Genomic DNA, 23,704 nt, shown 5'->3' with positions numbered 1-23,704 from the left:
TCTGCCCAGGTTTCTAATAACTCGTTGTGTTTCACATTGTAGGTGGGCATTGGGTTTATGGAATTGTCTAGCTATCCAATCCTTTTGTATGAAATTGAACATCTTGAGAAAATTACATATGCACATATTGATCAATATCTTTGGTATGAAGGTGACAAATGCCATCTCTTTCCAATATGGATAAAACCTGCAAATTTAGAGCCACCTCCACTTTTGGTATATAAGTGGTGTCAAGGAATCAATAATTTGTAGGATATATGGAATACTAGTGAAGGTCAATGTGTTGCGATGATTCAAACAAAATTTGAAAAGTTCTTTGAAAAAATATATCTAACAATGTTAAATAGGTAATTTTTTTGTTTTATGCTGTTAGTTTGTGAGTACTAAAAATATTTCTTTTGATTCAATTATTTTTCTAGAATCTGAATTAATAATTATTGCAGGCTTTTGCATTTGGTGTTCTACCACAACATTTTTTATTATGTCTACAAAAAACAACAATGTTCTATCATACAAATATATGCCATAACAATTCATATGGGTTGATTCGAGGTCTTCAATTTTCCTCCTTTGTTTATGGACTTGGGAAAGTGAAATAACTGGTCATCCATAGATTCCAAATGAGTTTATTACTTATCACGATATTAAAGTGGATACGAGGCATCCTATAAGATTGTATTCTCGTTATATTGAAAAGGTGCACATTCTTTTTAGATTCACTCATGAAGAGGCAAGGGATCTTATCCAATGCTACCTTACAGAAAATCCAGATCCTAAAAATGAAAACATGGTTGGTTACAACAACAAAAAGTGTTGGCCTAGAGATGCTCACATGAGGTTGATGAAACATGATGTTAAAGTGGTGTTTTTTCCTTTGGTTTGTTGTTTTTATTTCTTTTAGTAAAATCTCGAGGCACTTGATTTACTCAAATCTAAAATCAACCGTGTCTAGTCTCTTGAATATTTTGCAATTAATCTTGGGAGGAGTGTTTTCTAAGATATAAAGAAAAAGTTCCCTTGTTGTATCACAACATTAGAATGAGAGAATAATTTTGTCTCTATTTATAGTAAAGACAATACAAATTTTATTTTCAGCATGTAAGTCCTCCTTGACCAACTAACTTATTTGTTTCCATTTATTGATAGGTTATATGTTTTATGGAAAAGGATAAAAGATATTTTTATATGGATTTTTTATGTGTAGGTGTGTATTTTAAGTTTGAATATTACCAAAGATAAGAATGTCTCAAGAAGCATTTAGCAATACAAAGGGTGGAGTCTATAAATATTTGCAAAATGAGCAGACTAAAGAGTGAAATGTTGTTGCTTTCTTACGAGTTGATAATGAACACATGAAGATGTTTGAGAATCGTGTTAGGCAGATCCTCATGTCATTAGGGTCAACAAATTTTACCAAAATAGTAAACAAATGAAATACTGCACTAATAGGTAAGTGCTTCTAGTTATTGCATACTGGACTATACTAGTTTTTCATGCCTCTTCTTGCATGATGCTCCAAACTATTTTAGATTGTCAATTTGAATAAATTTTCATATTTTATACGTTTATTATGTACCAGTTTGTCTTATTTGATTGGTGAGGATCATACCCTATTTCCATGAAGCAACAATGCATACACAATAGCTTCTTGATCTCCTTGTCAAATGTGAAAATAAAATTCAAACACGTATACAGATTGGTTTCAACTCCCAGATGCCAAGTAGGTATCTTATGTCTTTTCATAGAAAAAGGACAATAATATGCATAAAATAAATACTCAATAAACTTGAATTTCTTGGTTAAATTTGAATATTATTCTGAACATTTATGTTTTGTAAATTATGTTTCCTCCTGTTATCTTCTATACATCCAAGGAAATTGATGGGATTGGAATGCTATCTATGGGCCATATTTTAATCCCACAAGGTGACCTACGTTATAGTCTATAAATGGATGTTGGAGTTACATGCTTCCATAGTGGTATGAACCATGAGGAAAATCAATTTATTCCAAATTTGTATTAATACATAATGGTAACTGTAGGCAATTTGTCTTTAGTTGAAGTTGTTTAAAAATGAAAGTTCAAATTTGTGTGCCGAGATTTAAATATATTCTATGCAGCATTGGGAGAGTGAATTCATATGCTTAACATGTTTGGGTCGAATATGCTTTAAAGAGGTAGGAAGCACAAGCTCATATTAGATGATTAACCCTTGAGGATCTTGAATTATTCTTTCTACTAAATTTTCTTTGTAATTATTGAACCTATTCTATTTACAACAATTACTTCTTCTGCTTGGATATTACAGGATTCATGGGACAGAGGTATTCCTCACATTAATACTCTCTTTGAAAAAGATATACACCCACTGGCTTATGTCAAAGATTGGAGGGTACGAACAAACTTCAAACAATATCAAGTGTTAAAACAAAATCCATTTTGGTGGACTCACCAATGACATGATGGGGAGTTGTGGAATCCGAATAATTATTGAACAAATGTTATTAAGGCTCTTGGTGGAGTGGAAGGCATTTTGGAGCCAATAAAGAACCAAACTGGTGATACTCTTAAATTCAATATCTTGCATGAGACACAGAGATACAAACTGATGGTCAAATGTTTGGATTTCATGAATTAACTTGCAATGCCTTGGAAACACAACAACAATGTTTTGAAATGATGAAACAATATTTCATGTGTAATTTGTAGTCCAACCAATACAAAGTTGGAAACTCATATTATGATATCTGACATTTCATATAATATAATTTGTGGTTGAAATTATTTATAGTTGTATTTGATATTTTTTAACATTGTAATTAACATATGTAACTTTGCGTTTTCATATTAGATGAACATGCATATTGTATGACATTTTTTTTAATTTAGTTGCAAAACCATACTAATTAATTTATGTTGATTAATAATAAACACATAAAATCAATCTAAAAGTACTAAATTGGTAGTTTATATTGATTAATTATGAATACAAGATAAATATACAATGAATAAATTAGTCGTTTATAATGATTATTAATGGAAGTAAATGAAATGAGTATAAACTACTAAATTAGTGTGTTATATAACACTAGTACAAAATGACTAATTAGTTATTAAAAAAACAACTAAAATTTGCATATAAACAACCATTTTTCAGTCAATGACCAATAGTAGCTAATTTACAGTATCTTATAACGCGACCAACTTTTAGTCATTTTTAACTTAGTCATTAACTGGTTTCCTCAATTTTACCATCTAGTTGTATATTTATTCATAAATTTGGTTATTAATTTCCCATTGGTTTAGTCATTAATTGTCGCAATTAATGATCAAATATACAACAAAATATATTACTATATGATTCATCGAGAAAACCAATTAATGACCAAAGAAATATGACAAAAATTTTGGTCGTGTTATAAGATACTATAAATTAGCTACTAATAGTCATATATATATATATATATATATATATATATATATATATATATATATATATATATATATATATATATATATATATATATATATATATATATATATATATATATATATGCAAATATTAGTCGTCATTTGAAACCAATTAATGACCAATGAAATATTACTAAATTTAAGTCATGTTATAAAATATTGTGAACTAGCTACTAATAGCTGTATATATGCAAAATTTAGTCATCATTTTAATAAAAATTTTATCAATTGCAGTAGTCATTTACCGTTTTTTGGTATTTTCATATTCGTTATATAAACGACTAATTTAGTCATATATTCATTTTAATCGTGTTCATCATTAATTAATATAAACTACTAATTTAGTAGTTTTAGATTTATTTTATGTGTTTATTATTAATCAACATAAATTAATTAGTATGATTTTGCGACTAAATTTTAAAAAATGCCATAAAATGTGCATGTTTATCTACTATGATAATGCAAAGTTACAGATGTTAATTATAAGACTAAGAAATATCAAGTTCAAATAAAAATAATTTCAACCATATAAATTTTATTATATAAAATATCAAGTATTACAATATGAGTTTCCAACTTAATATCGGTTGGACTATAATTTACACTTGAAATATTGTTTCATGATTTCAAAACATTATCACTGTGTTGCTAAAGCATTGCAAGTGAATTCACCAACTCTGAAGGCTTGACCATCAGTCTCTATGAGTGTGTCTTATGCAAGATATTGGCTCTAAGGGTATCACTAATAAGATTCTCTTCTCTCTCTCATTTTGCATTTGTCGCCCTAGTGTTATTGTTCTCCTCTTTCTTCAATTGTTGCTTCTTACCATGAATATTGAGTTCCTCTGCCAAAAATGAAAGAATATACAATGTAGAGTATAACACATGAAATACGATGAATACTTGAATATAAAATAAAGTAGACTATACAATATGTTTATGACATATACCTCAACATTTGATAGTGAACACTATGTGACTAAATGACCTGTATAAACAAGGAAAATAAAATATCACCATAGAAAATAAAAACTTAGGAACTTAGTATTCAACCTTCAACAAAACCTTAGGCACAACCATACCAACTAAGTTACATTTTAAAATATCAAGCAATAGATAACTTGTGAAAACAAATGGAAAACAAAAAAAAATCGGTGTAAAAAATATCCTTATTGCTTGTTCTAAAAGGGTCATGTTCCTTAAATTTGGATATTCTTTTTCCCATGGTAAAATTTCCTCGCTATTATGGCATATGTTTTTAGGATCATGAGATTGATCCCACATCATATTGGATCCTGGAGACACAATGATTCAACTTTCCAAGATGAGTACCTCACTTTGTTGAATGAAGGTGCTAGTTGTGAGTAGTGTCAAAACCTTAGGGAAGTAGAACACTAAGGCCTAAGAAAATATATCACCACTTGTCCACTGAAATAAAAAATTTCAATCCCACAATGGCCTCTGGGAGTACATTTCGTTGGATGGATATCACACTCAATGATTGTCTAATACAATGAGAAGTGTACATATATTGTCACAATTCCCCTCACAGTCAGACCCTATAGTTATGTCCTATAATATTAATCATATTATACTATTTAATTATAAATTATGACTATCGGATAATTATTATTTTGAATAATCAGTCTGAAATTGCGTTTTAGTATTTTTGTGTACATGAAAATATTAGGAAAGGTACTTTTTGTGACTAGTTAATTTCAAGTGAATCTAAATACACAAGAAATTATGGTGCCTTGGTGTTTCTCTAGCAGTTATCTGCTCATTGTACCAATTGCTCCCATGTCCTATACTGCTTTTGGTGAATTACTCTTTGATGATGTCCAATGCCAATGCAATGGACATTTATCCTCAATGTTTTTCTGAGCCAAAGGGAAGCTCCACAAGTAACAACCAAAAATTAGCCTCAAATACATTATTGGGGGCCAAAACATAGTAATTATATGACAAGCCAAAAAACATTGCACGTTAATCATCTTCCCTTTAATATTGATTAATAATTTCTTTGCATGATCATGTAATACTAAAGTGTCAAGTAGGAACATTTAAAGTTAGTCATCCAACAACATCACCTTTAAGAGTTCATAGTAGTTAATATTTCCTATTACACACACAGTAGATCACCAACTTCAAGGATATGAATATAAACACAACAAAAATGAAATTAAAATTAATTCTAGGAAGTCAAATGCGATTAATCTTGTGTCAAGAAAATACCATGCCCTTCACATTAGCAAGGCATTCTTAGGTACTAAAACATAAAATCCTTCCATTTCATCATTTTCACCTTTTCTTTAATTTCTTTAATTGAGAACATAACTTCAAAAAAAAAAAAAGGAACATTGAAAAAGGTCTCAAAATCCTAATAAACGCTCGAGTGATTGTTGTATGAATTAAACAGAAAGGAAATCGTTTGATATTCTTTTAACTTGTGGAATATATTGAAAACTATGAAGCTTTCTCATCCCTTGATCCTAATCAAATTGTAATCAGTGGGTTCCAATCAGGTAATCAATTTCCCTCCATGATAGTTAAGGAATCACTTTGGAGAAGGACATCTAGAAGCATTGGGATAGTAGAAATGGAATTAACTAGGAAGAAAATGAAGCACTTTAGTGGTTGTTCCAAAATATTTGAACGCAACTAAAAATGATTTTATACTCCCTCCACACATTTTAAAATAGAAACCATTCAACTGCATTTCATTTATTTTCCACCTTTCTGTAATATGTAATTCTTTGAGCAAGAATAACGCATTCATAAATATTGTCATGAAAGAGGACTCTTCATAATCCTAATAATTTGGGCTCTAAAAAATAAAAAATTTCATGTAGTGAATAAATCTTACATGGTAGATATGAGTGATTAAAATGGCAACTTTATTCTTAATCTCATTACAAGAAAAATAAATTCAACCCTAACTAGATGGGATCTAACAAATCAAGGATTTCATGTAGTAAAGTAAACTTACATGGTAGATCCCAATTATTTGTAATGAAAAATTTAATCTTGATCTTATTACAACATAGATAAATTTAGGAGTACATACATATTTCCTTATGGAAGACAAACTTTGAACACATTCCAAGATTTCATAGAAATATAATGATACGATTTACCTATAGGACATGAGAAAGCTATCTAAATATAGCACCCATCACTGGACAATGGTGTTATTACGACACCATCTCATGGCATTAGAATCATGTATATATATAGTGTTATAGAGATAACCTTCAACACCTATTCAACACTATCTTCAAACTTCAAATTCATCAATTGATTTACTTTAGTAGAAAATTCTAGTGGGATTTCATTAAATACAACCTGACAAAAGCCATTAATGATTGTATTCACTGCCTTCTCTAGATCTGTCCCCCTCTGGAAATAGAATAACTAATATTCCCCAATTTTTGAGGTATTTTATTCATCTTCAACATGGGCTATTGGGTTCTTCATGTGGAAAAGGTTGCAAATATTAGATGTATAATGGAAACAAGCATGCAATTCAAGGTTGCTCCTAAAGTCTCTTAGGTGAATTATTAAACACCATCTACTTAAAACATGATATATGGTAGTAACAAAAACCTACCCTAGATCCCACATAAGAATTCAGAATGTTGAAATGGGAGATGTATTAAACAATATAAACTATTTAATGGCATAATTACACTAAAATAGACAAATCTTTAAAATGTTGAAAAGTATGAAAAAAAATGGAGTTGGAATATTATAGTTATGTTAGGGTAGATATAGCTATGTAAAATGTAACTCATATCTAAAACACGTACATGTAACTTCTAGCTACATGAAATGTAACTTCTATATAAAAAAATGGAGTTTGAATATTAGAGTTACGTTAGGGTAGATATAGATACGTGAAATGTAACTTCTATATAGCATTCTAAATATCATTTTTCATTCATTTAAGAGACGAACATTTTTTTATCTTCGGTTAATAACTTAATACTCCACCAAAAATAGCATTGAATTGGTTCTTCACCAACCAAGGGGAAATTTTAAACCAGTGTCAAAATGCTTACTCTTTCCCGTGCCATATTTCTGATATTTTATTTGTGTGTAGATTTAACCTAGTGTAATATAACTTCTACATGTTTGAAAATTTAAATGTTAAAAATTACCAAGATTGAAGTTATACAATTAACATATGCACAATAATATACAATATGCATGAGTTATAAGTAACATGAAGTTTACATGTTATATCAATACAAACGTTTTCTCATCTCATTAACTCTTATCTTATAGTTGGTGATGGATATAGCCTCTAAAATTATGATCCATCGTTGTCATATATTATATTTAATGATGGATATATATTTTAAAAGAATCAACCTTTTTTTTAATTTTATGTACGATCAATTTAAACGGAAGTTCTCATAATTTTATTCAATGTTATCTTGTACAACTGGAAATAAAATGATGTGGGGGTGGTGTTTCTAGTGATTTTAGAACTTGATTTAATTACCTAAATTTAGCCTATTTAAAATAAACAGGGGTTGTGTTTCTTGTGATTTTCAAACCTGTTTTAATTACCCAAATTTAGCTTATTTAAAGTAAGTAGTTGCACTGACCATCTTATCTTCAAGTTAGTAACTTTGCTTGAGGGCATCTTCATGACATCCACCATCTCCAAAAATTATGAAATATTAGTAGTATCTTGCACTAAATAGACAATGTTGGCATAGAATATTTTATTGTGTTTTTTACTCCGTGTCACAAATTTATTTATATTTTATGATTCTTTGTTTCGATTTCCATGCTAAGAATGGATTCATCATTCCTGCTAGGATTTTTGTTTGTTCACACATCATATTGCTCACTTTTAATTGTATAAAAAATAGAGAGTATGCACAATGACATGTAGTGACATGTGGGTGTTTATTTTAGTCATTGATATGCTTGATTTTTTAACCCATTCCAATCCTATGACAATGAAATTAAGAAAGACAAGGACACAAGAAGGATTATCAATAAATGAAATTAGAGACTTTAGAATGCAACTCAAATTATACATGAATGTAATGATAAGTATTTGCAGTTGCCTAGTCACCGATGAGCATCAGATCACACTATGAAAAGTTCCTTGCATTATGAAAATTTGTTTGCACCTGCATTAATCCTCTGTAGTAGTTCCTTGACTTGCTTATAAATATAATTTTAGAAACAATCCTACTCCTACAATTCTTCCCTATATTGATCATCTTTGTCCCCCCTCCACCCCCCACACCCCCCCCCTATTGATAGTTATTTTTCAAGGAAACAAAATAGAACTCTCCAATTGCATCATCACCTTTAAAAACAATGCTTGAGTATTTCCAAGTGATTGTTGAACAAGTCTCTACTCAAGTCCACAAAATCCTTAATTTGTCTCCATTGCACAAAACTCTTTTCATAATAAAATTATAAATCCCATGTCTGCATTCGTCATCCTCGACATACCAATTCTTTACAGTAGAAAACTTTATCGTTTCTCCCTCGGTGCAATAGAGATCCACTACTATGGCATGGAGATGATTGGTGCCATAAAATGGTGCAGTGCATCCTTCAATATATGTCATAGAACTCCTCTCATCTACAACAATACGAGTCCTCTCAAACTGCCTGGTATCCATCTCATTCATCCTGAAATAAGTGGATATTTCCATGGATGACAAAGTGTGCTTGGGGATTTAATAGGAGTTATCACTAAAAAACAATACAATGCGGCATAATAGTTATCAGCGGGAGGAAAAACCATGCCAAGCTACATCCTAACTAGATCAAGGTACTCCTGAATGACCTCTTATAATGAACAAAAGATAACCTCAAGTGCCTATAGAGTCTACCTATGCACAGTAGGAATGAAAACAGTGTCAAAAACAACATCTACAAGAACATTTCTCAATCTCTTCTTCTAGTCAAGGGCATGCCCAAATTTTGAAAAGTATCAAGCAGGTTAGGGTCCTCCTCATCCAGGCTCCTCTTCTTCTTCTACTCTCTCTATTTAGGTTCAAAATAATAGAAAACGTCCTGGAAATTGATGGGTGGGTAAAAGTTATAAGACCATTTGGGTTCTTCCCTTTTTAGTCATTGTCTATAAGCATTGAGTTTAAATTACAAAAGCCATTCCTGTTGCTTATTTTTAGTTGAAATTAACCTAAGCTTTGGAGAGTTGTAAGGGTTAATGGATCTAAGTATATTCTACCTAAAATATAGCAACATGGTTTAAAACTGTAGGCATTGAGATTAGAATCTAAGGATGAAACAAAAAAAATATTATGTTCATTATTACAAGAAATTTTAAATTCATGTAACAAAGTTTGAGGAAGGTCTAGTATTTGGATCCTACCAAAAAATGTTCTTGCATCACTCGAGTCCTTTGAATTTGGGCATGGTAAAGTCCATTATAAAAACAATCAACCACTAAAAAACGGGGAAAAGAAAAAATAAAATATCATGCATTGTGACCCTAGAAAAGTTAGGGAGGAGCGAACTAATCTGTACAATAAGGACATGTAAAATGCTTACTTGTCCATTGTATTTTGATGCAAAATGCTTACTTTTCCATTGTATTTTGATGAATTGTTAGCTGAAATCAAGATATCCATTATCTTAATCATTAAACCCTTTGTACAATAAGGACATGCAAAATGATTACTTGTGCATTGTCTTTTGATGAATTGTATATGCATTATCATAATCATTAAACCTTTTGTACAATACAGACATGCAAAATGTTTACTTGTGTATTGCCTTTTGATGAATTTTTGGCCGCAATCAAGATCTGCATTATCATAATCATTAAACCCTCAACTCTAGATGAAATTTATGCTTTGATCATATAAACCCTCGAAATTATTTACCCATAAGAACAAAAATAATCTTTAGTAAAAAGGAAGAACTCTCCAGAGTCCAAATTCATACCCATGTACAAATGGCCAAAATATCCACGCCCAATGACCTTGCCCTTCCTCCATCTAATCATTGATGCTCTCCTAAGGTGTTTCTCATGCAAACTCCATCTAGAGTTCGAATCCCATGAAATCCGTAGATCACCATGGAATCTGTAGCTCACGTTGATGGTTTTCCTTCTTCTGGAATTTCCACGCAAATATCAATAAGGCAGACGAAAATCCAGTGCTACAATGTGATGTTGTAATTTGTGAATGTTTTATTTGAACCTAGCACTAAACTGGAAATGAAAAAGAAAAGAAATATTTATAATGGAAAAAAATATATATATATATATAAAATAAAATATATAAATTTCAATTGGGTTAAATGATTTATTTTTAATAAGAATTTGTTATTTTTGCGTAAGACGTTAAATTAAAAAGTAGAAGAAGTTAAAAATGATATTGGGATGAGTGTAACCATTTAAATATGGCCTCAATTAATAATAAAAAGTTAAATTAATAAAAATAATAAAATTCAATTTGTTATATTTTGATTTTGTTATTAACTTGTGAATAGGCTTTGCTACAATACCATGGGCCAACACCATGGCTTATCAATACTACAAGTCCAAAAACCATAACTTATTTCACAACCAAAATATTTTATAACAATATGAAAAGATTCTTAAGAGTGGATATTCACCCCCACATTATGGTAGATATTATTAACTTGTAAAAAATAAGTCCAAAAACCATAACTTATTTCACAACCAAAATATTTTATAACAATATGACAAGATTCTTAACCGTGGATATTCACCCCACATTATGGTAGATATTATTAACTGGTAAAAATAGCCTTTGTTACAATACCATGGGTCAATACCATGGATTATCAATACCACATGCCCAAAAAAACATAAATTATTTCACAATCAAAATATTTTATAACAATATGACAAGATTGTTAACCATGAATATTCACCCTTACTTTACCATGGATATTACCATGGGCCAATACCATGAGTTATCAATACCACATGCGAAAAAACCATATATTTAATTTTACAACATTTTTTTAAGTGAATCTAAAATGGAAAATGTTACAATTTGAGATATATCTAAACCCTCATGACTACTAAAAATATTCCCATAGAAATTAAATTAAGGTTTTAATAAAGTTAAGTTAAGATTAATCTATGCCAGTTATATATATATATATATATATATATATATATATATATATACACACACACACAACCGGCATAGATCCATCTTAGCTAAGGATCCAAGGGATGAGAGAAAGAAAATTGACTAATTATAATAGATTAAATATAGTGCATGATTTTTTAAAGTTTTTCATTATTTTATTTTCTTTGACATGATTGATCCAAAAAATAGGTTTAATATTTTACAACCAATTAAGATTTTTTTAATTAGATAATTTCTTAAACAAAATATAGTGTGATCAAATTTAAGAGAGATCTAGGGAGGGGGTAGAGAGAGGGAGGAAGATAGTGAAAATTTTGGAGGGCAAAGAGAGAGAGAGAAAAAGAGAGTGATGGGGGGGAGAGAGAGTGAGGTAGGAGAGAGAAGAAGCGAGAGGAAGGAAGAGAGAGGGGGGAGAGAGAGAGATGGAGTTGGAGTGGGAGCGAGAAGGAGGAAAGAACAAAGAAATAGAGAGATAGAGGTGGAGAGAGAGAGGAATGAGAAGGGAGAGATGGAGAGAGAGTGAGGGAGAGAGGATAGGAGTGAAGAGAAAGAAGAGGATAGGATAGAGATAGGACAGAAGGGGAAGGGAGAGAGATGGACACATAGAGATGGATAAGGATAGGGAGGGGGGAGATAGTGATAGAGTTGGACAGAAGAGAGAGGGGGAGAGAGGGAGAGTGATTTGGGGGAGAGATAGAGGGAGGTGGGAGATAAGGGATATAGAGGAAGGAAGATAGATATGAGGAGAGAGAGATGGAATTTTAGGGGGTAGGAGAGGGAGGCAACAAGAAAAACATAGAGGGAGAAAGGTGGAGAGAGAGAGGGGGTGACAATGGACTCATGGAGAGAGAGTGAGGGAGAGAAGAGAGTGGGAGGGAATAGAGAGGAGGATATAGATAGAGAGGGAGAGGAGGGGAAGAGGGAGACAGACAAAGAAGGGGAAGAGAGGGAGAGTGTGTGTGTATGTTTGGGGGGTGAGATAGAGAGAGGGAATAATAAAGAGACACAAATACAAATATAGACATTATATAGTATTATATAACCAACCTAGACCCATATTAACCCTATAACTATCAAGTGCCGAGAGGGATCCAATATTTCGAGGTGAAAACATTTCCTCAAGTTTTTCACTAGAAAGAAAAGTTTGCACCTCGAGAGATTGGATCCCTCTCGACGCTTGATAGATCCGGGGTTAAAATGGATCTAGGTCGGTTAATATGAAATTAAAGTAGTTTTTATTTGATATTATAGTCTTAAAAATTAAAATTTCTCTTCAAATTAATTTCAAATTGGAACTAGATCCAATTAGATTCAATAAATAGATTTTTAAAAAATACATCAAATATTTTTATTTATTAAAAATAATAATTTTAAAATTACAAATTATTAGAGATAAATAATGTAAAGTTGGCTCACTTATACACCATGTGAGGATAAATAAGTGTTTAAGGAAGGATAACCTTTCAACTAATCTTTAACAAACTTCCAATCCCCTATCACTTGTAAGTTTAGATTGCTTGACAGAATTAACATGACTAACATAAAAAACTTATTCATATTATTGTAGTGCTTGTTAAGTAATTGTATTTTTGTTCTTAGACTAAATTAGTCATTCATGTTAGTCATTTTTAGTTGTATTACTTATTAGCTAGTCACATATTTTAACCCGTGAGTAAATTAGTGATTTATGTTAGTGGTTTTTAGTTTGGTCACTTAAAATTGCTCATTTTTCGTAGTGTTTCACTTGAAAAAGTTGTGGTGACTAATTTTTTTAGTCACCTAGTCACTAATTTCTCATTTTCTACTAGTGATGAATATGAAACTACAAAAAAAAAATGATTATTGTAAATGATAAATTTGTGATTACAAATGATGACTAAAATTTGCATATATATGACTAGTAGTAGCTAATTTATAGTATCTTATAACACGACCAAAATATAGTCATATTTTTTTTTGCTTTCAAACGATGACTAAAATTTGCATATATATGACTATTAGTAGCTAATTTATAGCATCTTATAACACGACCAACATTTTGGTCATACTTTTTTTGTCGTTAATTGGTTTTCTCGAGTGATCATATAGTATTATATTTTGTTGTGTATTTGGCCATTAATTGTGGCAATAAATGGCTAAATCAATGACTAAATTAATGTCCAAATTTATGACTAAATATACTACTAGACGATAAAATTGAGACAAATAATTAATGACTAAGCTAAAAATAACTAAAATTTGGTCGTGTTATAAGATACTGTAAGTTAGATACTACTGGTCATGGACTAAAAAATAGTCATTTATATGCAAATTTTAGTTGTTTTTTAGTAACTAATTAGCCATTTTGTACTAGTGATGGCTCATTGGTGGCAGAGTTGTTTAGGTCGACGGTGGTTATGGTTTTGAGTCTCATACGATTCAACTGTTGGTTATATGTGGCACATTTGTTTTAAGTTTTGGTCGTGGTTCCAGTGAGGGTTGGGCGAGTCTGCCAAGGGTGGCCCGCCCACCCCATCCATATATATATATATATATATATATATATATATATATATATATATATATATATATATATAACATTGCCTACTATTGGGTTGGTGGCCCACCACCCCAAAAATTTATTTATTTATTTATTTATTTATTTATTAACTCAATAGTTAATTTTTTTCCACTGGAAAAGCAGGGATATTAGACAAACTAAGTAGGAAAAAAACTCATTTGTTTCAATCGCTGGATTTTCATGCGCTGGGATTGTACCAAATTGTTGCTTCGTTAGTGATTTCCACTGGGCCAAGTTTGACTAGAACTTTGACTAGCTATAACTTGAGCATACAAACTCAAATTTGAGTGTCATTTGCACCATTGGAATTAGGGAGATGAGAGCTTTGATTTGGTCCCAGTTTAACTTCCATCTGAGGAATTTAATTTTTAAGCTATATTTAAGGCCACCTCTATTTCTGGATCAATCCTTGAGCACTTACAATGTAGTTTGGCCACCATGGTGGTAGCGGAATGAAGAAGACTCAAATATGGGCATTGTGTTATCCAAAATTTAATTGCACTTCATATCTGAAACCTAGAACTTGTAAGAGATGGAGCCTAAATTATTATGTGGAGTTATCCCTCTTGTGGACAAGAGCGATCTCCCTAGACTCTGGAGAAATCTAGTAACAAACAACCAAGAACTGCTAGCTTTCTCTAGACTATGATTAACTGAAACAAATACTATGATAAAGGCCACTTACTGTTAAATCAAAATTATTGATGAAGTTCCATTCAAAGCTTTTGACCATCATGTCCTCCTCAATACTTTAGAGATCCTCTCGTTGCTTCCCACAACTTCTCAATGATGTCTTGAAAGAGATCTGCATAGACAAAAACAAAAATTTGATCAAAGCATCCAATATATAACATAAGAGATAAATAGACTAATTAGCTCAACCATGTATCATAAACTAATCAATATGCAATCACAATCTATGTATGTGATCAAAGAATCCTACAAAGTGTATCAATAAAGATATAATTGATAAGGAAAAATTGCCTTTATATTAATAAAATGGAGAATTACCTTACAACCATGAAGCCTTGATGTTGCAAGTCCCTTCCCACAATATCCAACCCTCTCCTTGAATCAATAGCCTTCCAACCTTATTCCTGCAACATAAACCTACTTCCAATGGTACCCCTCAATCCTTAGGCTTGGGTTAGCTTTATAGTCCAAGAGTGGGAATTTTGGGATCCATTTTTCCAAGGGATGAGATCCACTAATGGTGGGATAGGGATTCCACAAAGAGAGGGAGTTATTCCATGATGGGAGGTATTTGGACTTAATAGGCAAACATTCGAAGGTTGTTGGTTGGAATAGATACGACCAACAATGATTTTATAATTTACTTTTTATTTTTACATGTGTTACGTCATGTTCCCAAGTCATAGATTAAGACAATGCGTAATTACGCATAGTTCCTAATGGACTCTTCATGCGTAATTTTGAATTTTCATGCAGGAAAATCTGATCATTGTCACTAGATAGCCCTCTGAGCTAGATTTCTAACACCGCTTACGGTTATGGATTCTGTATCAAGATGCTCCTGTAATGCTAGGAACAAAACTGCCTATGACCTCCTCTGACTACACCTGAAACACAAATGACCTTACCAAAACTTGCACTTACTCGTCACTTCAACTCCCTAGCTTAAATAGCCCTACAAATACATGGAAACCTCTTTTTTCTTATTCCATGGTGAATGATCTGACTTGGAGGTTGAAACTAGGGTTTGTTTAAGTTTTAAATGACACCTTAGCATACACCTAGGCATTAATTTATTAACTCCCGCAGCTAAACCCATTTAAAAACCTTATAATAAAACTAGAACCGTTAAGCGCTATGCTAACCAAGCAAAGGCTTGACATCCCATGTGAACACCTGTAATAAAACTTTTTTGTTGGTGGTTACCTCGTTAGCTTGCCCTCTGGCGGTTTCGGTCTGCGGAGACATGTCACATGCCGATAGTTGCTGACCACGAGGCTTGCTAACCTCTCATGTGATCGTTTACAACTCCAACATGGTTTAATATGTGGTTTTCTATGGAGGGTTTTATAACTTAGGTTATATTTAACATAAGCTTTTGCATAAGGTTTGGTCCGAAAGGTGTTAGGTTAAGGTTTAGGTTTTAATGCTTAGGATAGTAATGTAGCATTAATCTTAAATTTTTTCAAGGCTCTTTTACAAGGCATAACAATAGGGATATCATGTGTTTAACATAGGAATAGGCTTAGAATTTAAGCATATGTGTATGATATAGCTTAGGGTTTTCAAAAGGTTTGATTAGGGTTTAGTGCTTAGGTAAAAATGCATTGGTTTAGACTTAGGATTATGAGCGTAGGATTCTTAGGGTAAACAATGATGAATAAAGATAGCTTAGGAGTTAGGGTGTAGGTCTAGGGTTAGGTCTTTTAGGTTTCTTTTAACTTTTCAAGACCCATGTCGGCTCTGCAAAGCGACATCGGTGAAACTGAAGCCTTTACCGGACGATCAACCCTTGTACATCCTTGTGGTCTCCGTGCGACATTTGTCAATATTGCACGACGATGACCATCACATCTTTGCAACTGACACTGGTGGTGATGACGACAAGACTATGTCGTCGACCAGGTACTTTAACTTTGAATCCTTTTACACAATCAACCATATCGACCATGAACATTACCGAACCATAAACACATCGGTGAATTTGATGATGACACTGATCCTATGAACCACGAACCTCTGACTATGTTGAAGACATTGAGTACTAAGCACTGAACAGATTGGATAGATCCTCCTGGATCATTCCTCTCCACTTGAAAGCTTTTGGACCACAAAAGTTGGATCATTCCTCTCCATCTACATTGCACGCAACTTGCTGATATGGTGAAACATCCTGTAATGATCATGGCATTTACATTCTTCCATCGAAGTACCATGAGTTAGCGATACAAAAACATCTTTGAAAACAACATTTGTAGAACTTTGTTCAATACATCTGATGGGTATTAACAATCTACTTTCTGGAATAACTGAAATATTCAAAGAGTCCTTTGATTTTGACTTCATATCAATTACTTGACTTGATTTACTTTCCTGTTGATTGATTACTAAGTGAACTTGCTGCACAGAACTCATCCAATTGTGATGTAAAGACTGCTGCAACTTAGTTTGACTTTGAAAGTATCTAAGTAATTGTTGATTTACTTGAATCACTATTTCTTTGTTTATTAATTGATGTCTCCATTAACTAACACTTTCACTTAATGCATTAGTTTTCAAATCATGATAAGGAAACTTTAGATCTGCTTTTGAAAATGCTTTTTCATGAAAACTTATAGACTTCCTCTCCACGTGAAAAGAGGCTTCATTACTTTTTAAAGCATGAAATGATGATGCAATACCAAAGAAATGTAACACTGGCTTTCCCCAATACTGACCAGCACCCCTAAAATTGAAAATAAGCATACCATCTGAAACAAGTCTCGGACTAGAGTCACATGCACCACTCCCTGCAATACATTGCTGATGATGATAGTTTCTAGAATTCAGTTGAATGAATGAATGATCTGAATTGGATCCATAGAAAGACTGTCAAAGAACCATGACTGAATCAAGTCGAATAAATCTCTAAAGAAATCCAAAACAATATCAAAAACAACCTGAACTAGTGGCAATGGCAGCCAACGTGGAACGATGAGGACCTCGGTTGAAACGCACTAACCGAGGCCCATGGAGGTCATGGAGGAGGCCAAAATAGCCCCTAGGAGCCCCAGAATGGGAATAGGGCCATGATGGGAAAGCCCAAGCACCTAGTCGTGTGGGGGAACTAAAGGACTGCAGGCGAAGAAAGCGAAAAGTGCTAAACGTACGAAGACAAGACCCGGGCTCTGGAAACCAACGGTTTTGATTGGGGCCCCCTTGAACGGTAAGAGGTTTTGGACAGGAGCGAAGTGATTCCATACACCGATCATGCGTGGTAGGTGGAGGTGAGAGAAAACTGGCATTGATCATGCACTATCGGTTGAGCAAGTCAACCGCCTGAAACGTGCGTATGGCGTCGAATCTAGAGGGCCCAAATCCAACGGCTGTGATCACACCTAATGGAAAGAAGCAGAATCGACAGGGAATCCTGCTGTGTTCTAAAGAGGTTTGGAATCCATTTGACCGCCACAGTGGAGGAAGAATGCATGCACGGCGTAACTGAAGAAACGAATCGGCGAAGCATTGCTAGCACCATTTAGAGGACGACAAGTGGCCATTCCTTGAGTGTTCATGATGATGCCGAACATAGGGAACTCCAAGTGCAGCTGCATAAGGTGAATCAGCACAGGCGGAAGAGGAACTGAATAGGCATAGGGATCAAATGGCTAAAGCCATGAACAAAGAAAGAAGACAGTCAAAGAGTCAGAGTTGAGTAGAGTCCAAGTGACCACGAGAGACAGTGAACAGTGAACCCTGTGAGGAGGAATGAACATAGAGAACAATAAGGCATAACAAAAGAGACAGAGGGTCGAGCTGATCAATAGCAACATCGAGCACTAGAGAGCTTGAGGATCCAAGCCATCCCATAGAGGAATCTGTCTGGACTGAGCATCACATTTGGCTCTTGCCACTGTAGACCAGAAGGTCACAGAGTTGGTAGGAAGAAGAAGAGTTTGTGCACTCCAGTGGCTTGGGGAATCCAAGAACCACCTTGCCAAGCAAAAACCTGCTTCAGGTGAACTCACATTGAGTCCATGTATTGTAAATTCTCTGCCCAAAGGAACAATAAAACAAGGCCACCATTAAAAGCTGGACCAGAGATGTAGCCCTAGAGAATAGGGTGAACTCCTTATTAAAATTGTTTGTGTATTTGTGTTTCTTACTATATTTCTCTGTTGTCTTTCCATTTTATTGTCTATGTATTGGAAATTTGATCAAACTGTTGTTTCAATAACACAGAACACACACCAGCACATGAGTCTATATAACTTAGTTTAATAAATCTTTAACTGATGTCACTCATAGGGTGAATATCAGATCAAGTGGTATCAGAGCTTCTAGGTTGTAAGGTTAGACAAGCTTGTGTTGGTTTAGCTATGAATTCTCACAAGATCAAATCTCAAATTAGGAGAAGGAGAGATGGTGGAAACTAATCCTGAAATTGGGAGAGTCTATTCTCGAAAGACAATGTCAGAAGAAGGTTCTATAGGGTCAAACCCTCAATTCATAGAGAGTTTCCTAGCTATAAAGTCTATGGTTGAAGAAATGTACAGAGACTTTAGAAAGCAAAAGGTGGAAAATACATCAGGCTCTAAGCAAGAGAAAGAAGAAGATGAGTCTCACTTCCATGACAACTCCAAAGGAAAGGGGAAAGAGGAAAGCTTTCTCACACCTCCTAATAGCCATGTGCATAATAAGAAAGCATCTTTGATTAATTTAGATATTAAATTTGATTTTCCTATATATGATGGAGAGCTAAATGCTGAAAAATTGGACTATTGGACTAGACAAATTGATGTGTATTGTAGGGTACAGAACATAAGCTCAGAAAAGAGTAAGATTCAGCTGGCAAGCCTACGCCTAGGAGGCGCTGCCTTGGTTTGGTGGGAAGGTAGAACCCAAACTGATATGAAAAGACATGGTAAGACCATCTCTGTCTAGAGTGACTTTGTTTTTGCAATTAAAAAGCAGTTCTATCCATTGGCCTACATGCAAAAAGCCATGATGAGTTGGCAAACTCTTCGGTAGTTGATGGGGCAAAGTGTGCAAGGGTATACTCAAGAGTTCATAAAGAGATCATTGATGTTGGGTATCTCACTAGACTCACCAGAGACTCTTTTGAAGTACATTGGTGGTCTACACAGCTACATGAGGCATACCATCCTCATGTTTAATCCCACTAGTATAGATGAGGTATTTGTACAAGCTACTCATCTAGAGGCTAGAGGAAAAAATGGCAATCTAGAAGTTGGGGGACCATCTCAACCCACTGTAAGCAAGAGCAAGGAGAAAAGAAAACAGAAGTGGAAAGAAAGGAAGCCTAACACTGCACAGAAAGCCAAAGCTTCATGCTCTCACTGTAAAAAGGAGGGGCATGATGATGAGCATTGATGGATTTTGTATCCAGAGCTGAGACCTAGGAAGTCCAAGGGCAAGAAGAAGAAGACAGCTGCAGCTATTCAGAGAGATTTGGGGTCAGACTTGAGAGATGAAACAACTATAGAAGCCAGAGGTATAAGTGGTAAGAATTCTGAAGCATCTACTAGTAATTCTGCTCAATCTGTTATTGATGAAGAAAATGAGAGAAAAAGACATGAGCTTTTCCATATTCGAGTTATTTCCAAAAATCAAAAGATTGATACTTTGTTTGATAGTGGCTCTCAATTAAATTTGATTTCTGAAGCAATTTTAAAGAAATTGGGATTATCAACTACACCTCACAAGAAACCATACCCATTAGGATGGTTGAATGATAAAGCACAACTACAAGTGACTAGACAATGCAAACTCAAGTTTTCTTTTGGGTCAGCATTTGTAGATGAGGTTGAGTTAGACATAATTCCTTTGGATATATGTGGAATTGTTTTAGGAAGTCATTACTTGTATGATAGAAAGGATATTTTCTATAGAGATGAGAACAAGTATCTACTGGTTAAAGACAGAACCGAATACTTTGTAAGATCTCATAAGCTCAAGAATAATTATACTCTCATAAACTCAGGATAGATGAAAAGAATGATTAATTCATGCAAACAATTCTTACTGATGGTTGTAAAGGAAAAGAAACCTGATAAAACCAATGTATTTGAGGGCTGTAATGCTAAACAACAAGATGATATGGAAAAGTTTGTTTCAGAGTATGATGTCTTGTTTCAAGAACCTAAAGGTCTGCCACCCAAAAAGGGAATAGTACATGATATTATTTTGCAGCAAGATGTTCCATTGCCTAACATTGGGATGTGCAAGTTGTCTGCTTTAGAGAATGCTGAAATCAAGAAGCAGGTGCAGGAGTTGCTCGAGAAGGGCTTCATCAGGCCTAGCACATCACCATGTGGGTCACCAATCGTTTTGGTGAGAAAAAAATATGGCTCTTGGAGAATGTGCATTGACTATTGAGCACTGAATAAGATAACAATTAAAAATCATTATCCCCTTCCTCGCATAGATGATCTTTTAGATCAATTGAAAGAAGTTGTTTATTTCACCAAGCTAGATTTTCACAGTGGATACCATCAGGTCAAAGTTGCAGAGAAAGATGCATGGAAGACTGCTTTCAAAACAAAGCAAGGATTGTATGAATGGCTGGTTATGCCTTTTGGCTTAACTAATGCTCCTACTACTTTCATGAGATTAATGAATGAAGTACTCAGAATTTTTCTTAATGATTTTGTTATTGTGTATCTGGATGACATTCTGATTTTTAGTAAAACATGGGAAGAAAATTTAGAGCATGTTAAGCAGACATTAGATGTTTTAAAAAGAGAAAAACTTTATGTTAAACTCTCAAAATGTGAATTTTGAAAAACATCTCTAAACTACTTGGGTCATATAGTAGGGGGAGGTGAATTGAAAATAGATCCCTCTAAACTGGCAGTCATTTTGAACTGTCCTAAACCCAGGTCTGCTACAAAGTGAGGAGCTTCTTAGGAGCAACACAATATTGGAGGAAGTTCATTTCTAACTTCTCCTCGATTGCAGCTCCCTTGCATGCTTTAACATGATTGAATAAGGTGTTTCAGTGGGGAGGCAAACATCAGAAAGCCTTCAACAGCTTGAAAGAGAAAATTAGTACAACACCTGTACTAGCACTGCCTAGTTTACAAAGACCATTTAAGATCCAAACTGATGCCAGTGATTATTCCATGGGAGCAGTGTTGACACAGCACGGTAAAACCATATGTTATCATTCCGAGACTTTTAATCCTGTAGTATCTAACTATCCTACATATGATAAAAAATTGTATGCTTTAGTTCAGAGTGTGAAAAAGTGGAAACATTATTTAATGGGCAAAGAGATAGTAATACATACTGATCATCAACCACTTCAATATCTACACTCCCAAACTAAGTTGTAGCAATCAATACATTACAGGTGGATGGGTTTTCTACAACAGTTTCACTTAGTCATCAGGTATAAAAAGGGCATACATAACAAGGTTGCAGACATGTTATCTAGACCCATTATAAATGCATCTACCATACTTAAGCATAATTCAGTGCTACATGAAAGCTACATGAACAATATGCTCAGGATATGGATTTTAAAGATGTATATGAAACTTTGGGTCAAGGCAAAAGAGTAGACAGATCACAGCTGAACAGACTGCAAAATTGTTCTTTGAACATGTATGGGTTTATTTTGGATTACCCACTTCCATTGTATCTGATTGAGACACCTGATTTGTGGGGAAGCTTTGGTCTAGTCTGTGGGAACTGATGGACACCAAGTTAAAGAAAAGCACAACTTTTCATCCACAAATAGATGGCCAGACAGAAGTAGTAAACAGGACAATGATCTAGTTACTGAGAGGATATTGCAGTAAACATCCTAAACTTTGGGATGAACACTTGTGTTATGTGCAGCATGCTTACAATACAGCCAAACACTCTTCTACATAGAGATCTCCTTTTGAGACCCGTTTTGGTTTCATACCAAGCTCTCCTTTGGATTTTGTCTTTGGTAAAGATACCATGGTTGATGGACATAGTGATGAGGACAAGGAAACTAGGTTCATTGAACAGATCCAGGAGATCCACCAGGCAGTACAGGAACAAGTGGAAAAGAGCCAGGCCAAGTATAAGGCTAGGCATGATAAGCATTGGATGGAGCATAGTTTTCAAGTTGGAGACCGAGTCTGGTTGTATATCAGCAAAGACCGGAAGCAAGGTGAAGGTAGAAAGCTAAAGCCTATTAGGTATGGACCTTTTAGGATACCTAAGAAGATTGGTAAAAATGCTTTTCACCTTGATTTACAAGCTTACATGCACATCTACTTAGTCTTAAATGCAGATTGTTTGAGGTTGTTTGAACCTTCGATGATTGAGGACCCTGAAGAGAAAAGTCAATTGCCTTCTATTGATGACCTGCTACTTGAATATCTTAACGAGTTGCAGGAAGACACAATGCTAGACAAGAAGGTGAGGACAACACATAGGGGAGATGTTGAGTACCTCAGAATTTGGCTCAAAGGTTCAAAGCCGAGCAGCGCAAAGTGGATTGAGATTGGACAGGTGAGAAAAAGTGTCCTCACTTAGTCGATGCTTGAAAACCAACTTTTGGTGGTCCAAAAGCCTTTTCAGTGGGAAGGCCGTGATCCGAATTGGATCCATAGAAAGACTGTCAAAGAACCATGATTGAATCAGGTCGAACAAATCTCTAAAGAAATCCAAAACAGTATCAAAAACCCCTGAACTAGTGGCAATGGCAGCCGATGTGGAACGATGAGGACCTCGGTCGAAGCACGCTGACCGAGGCCCATGGAGACTATGTAGGAGGCCAAAGTAGCCCCTGAGAGCCCCGGAATGGAAAAAGGAAGAGGTTTTTGATGCGGGATTAGTGCTTAGCGCTAATCGCACATCGCTAGGCAA

The 23,704-nt window shown here is 34.1% G+C and overlaps 1 pseudogene; it reads right to left on the bottom strand.

Moving 5' to 3' along the window:
- Positions 1 to 6,733: 6,733 nt before the first annotated feature.
- Positions 6,734 to 23,704, bottom strand: part of LOC149243245 (iron-sulfur cluster assembly SufBD family protein ABCI8, chloroplastic pseudogene) — a 79,341-nt pseudogene continuing 62,370 nt past the window's right edge.

Source organism: Pinus tabuliformis, chromosome 8 (assembly GCF_031772625.1).
Source record: "Pinus tabuliformis cultivar Carrire ecotype Pingquan chromosome 8, CPIR1, whole genome shotgun sequence".
In the NCBI taxonomy this organism is placed as follows: Eukaryota; Viridiplantae; Streptophyta; class Pinopsida; order Pinales; family Pinaceae; genus Pinus; species Pinus tabuliformis.
Note: the sequence above shows the minus strand (reverse complement) of the source record. Positions and strands in the feature narration are given on the sequence as shown.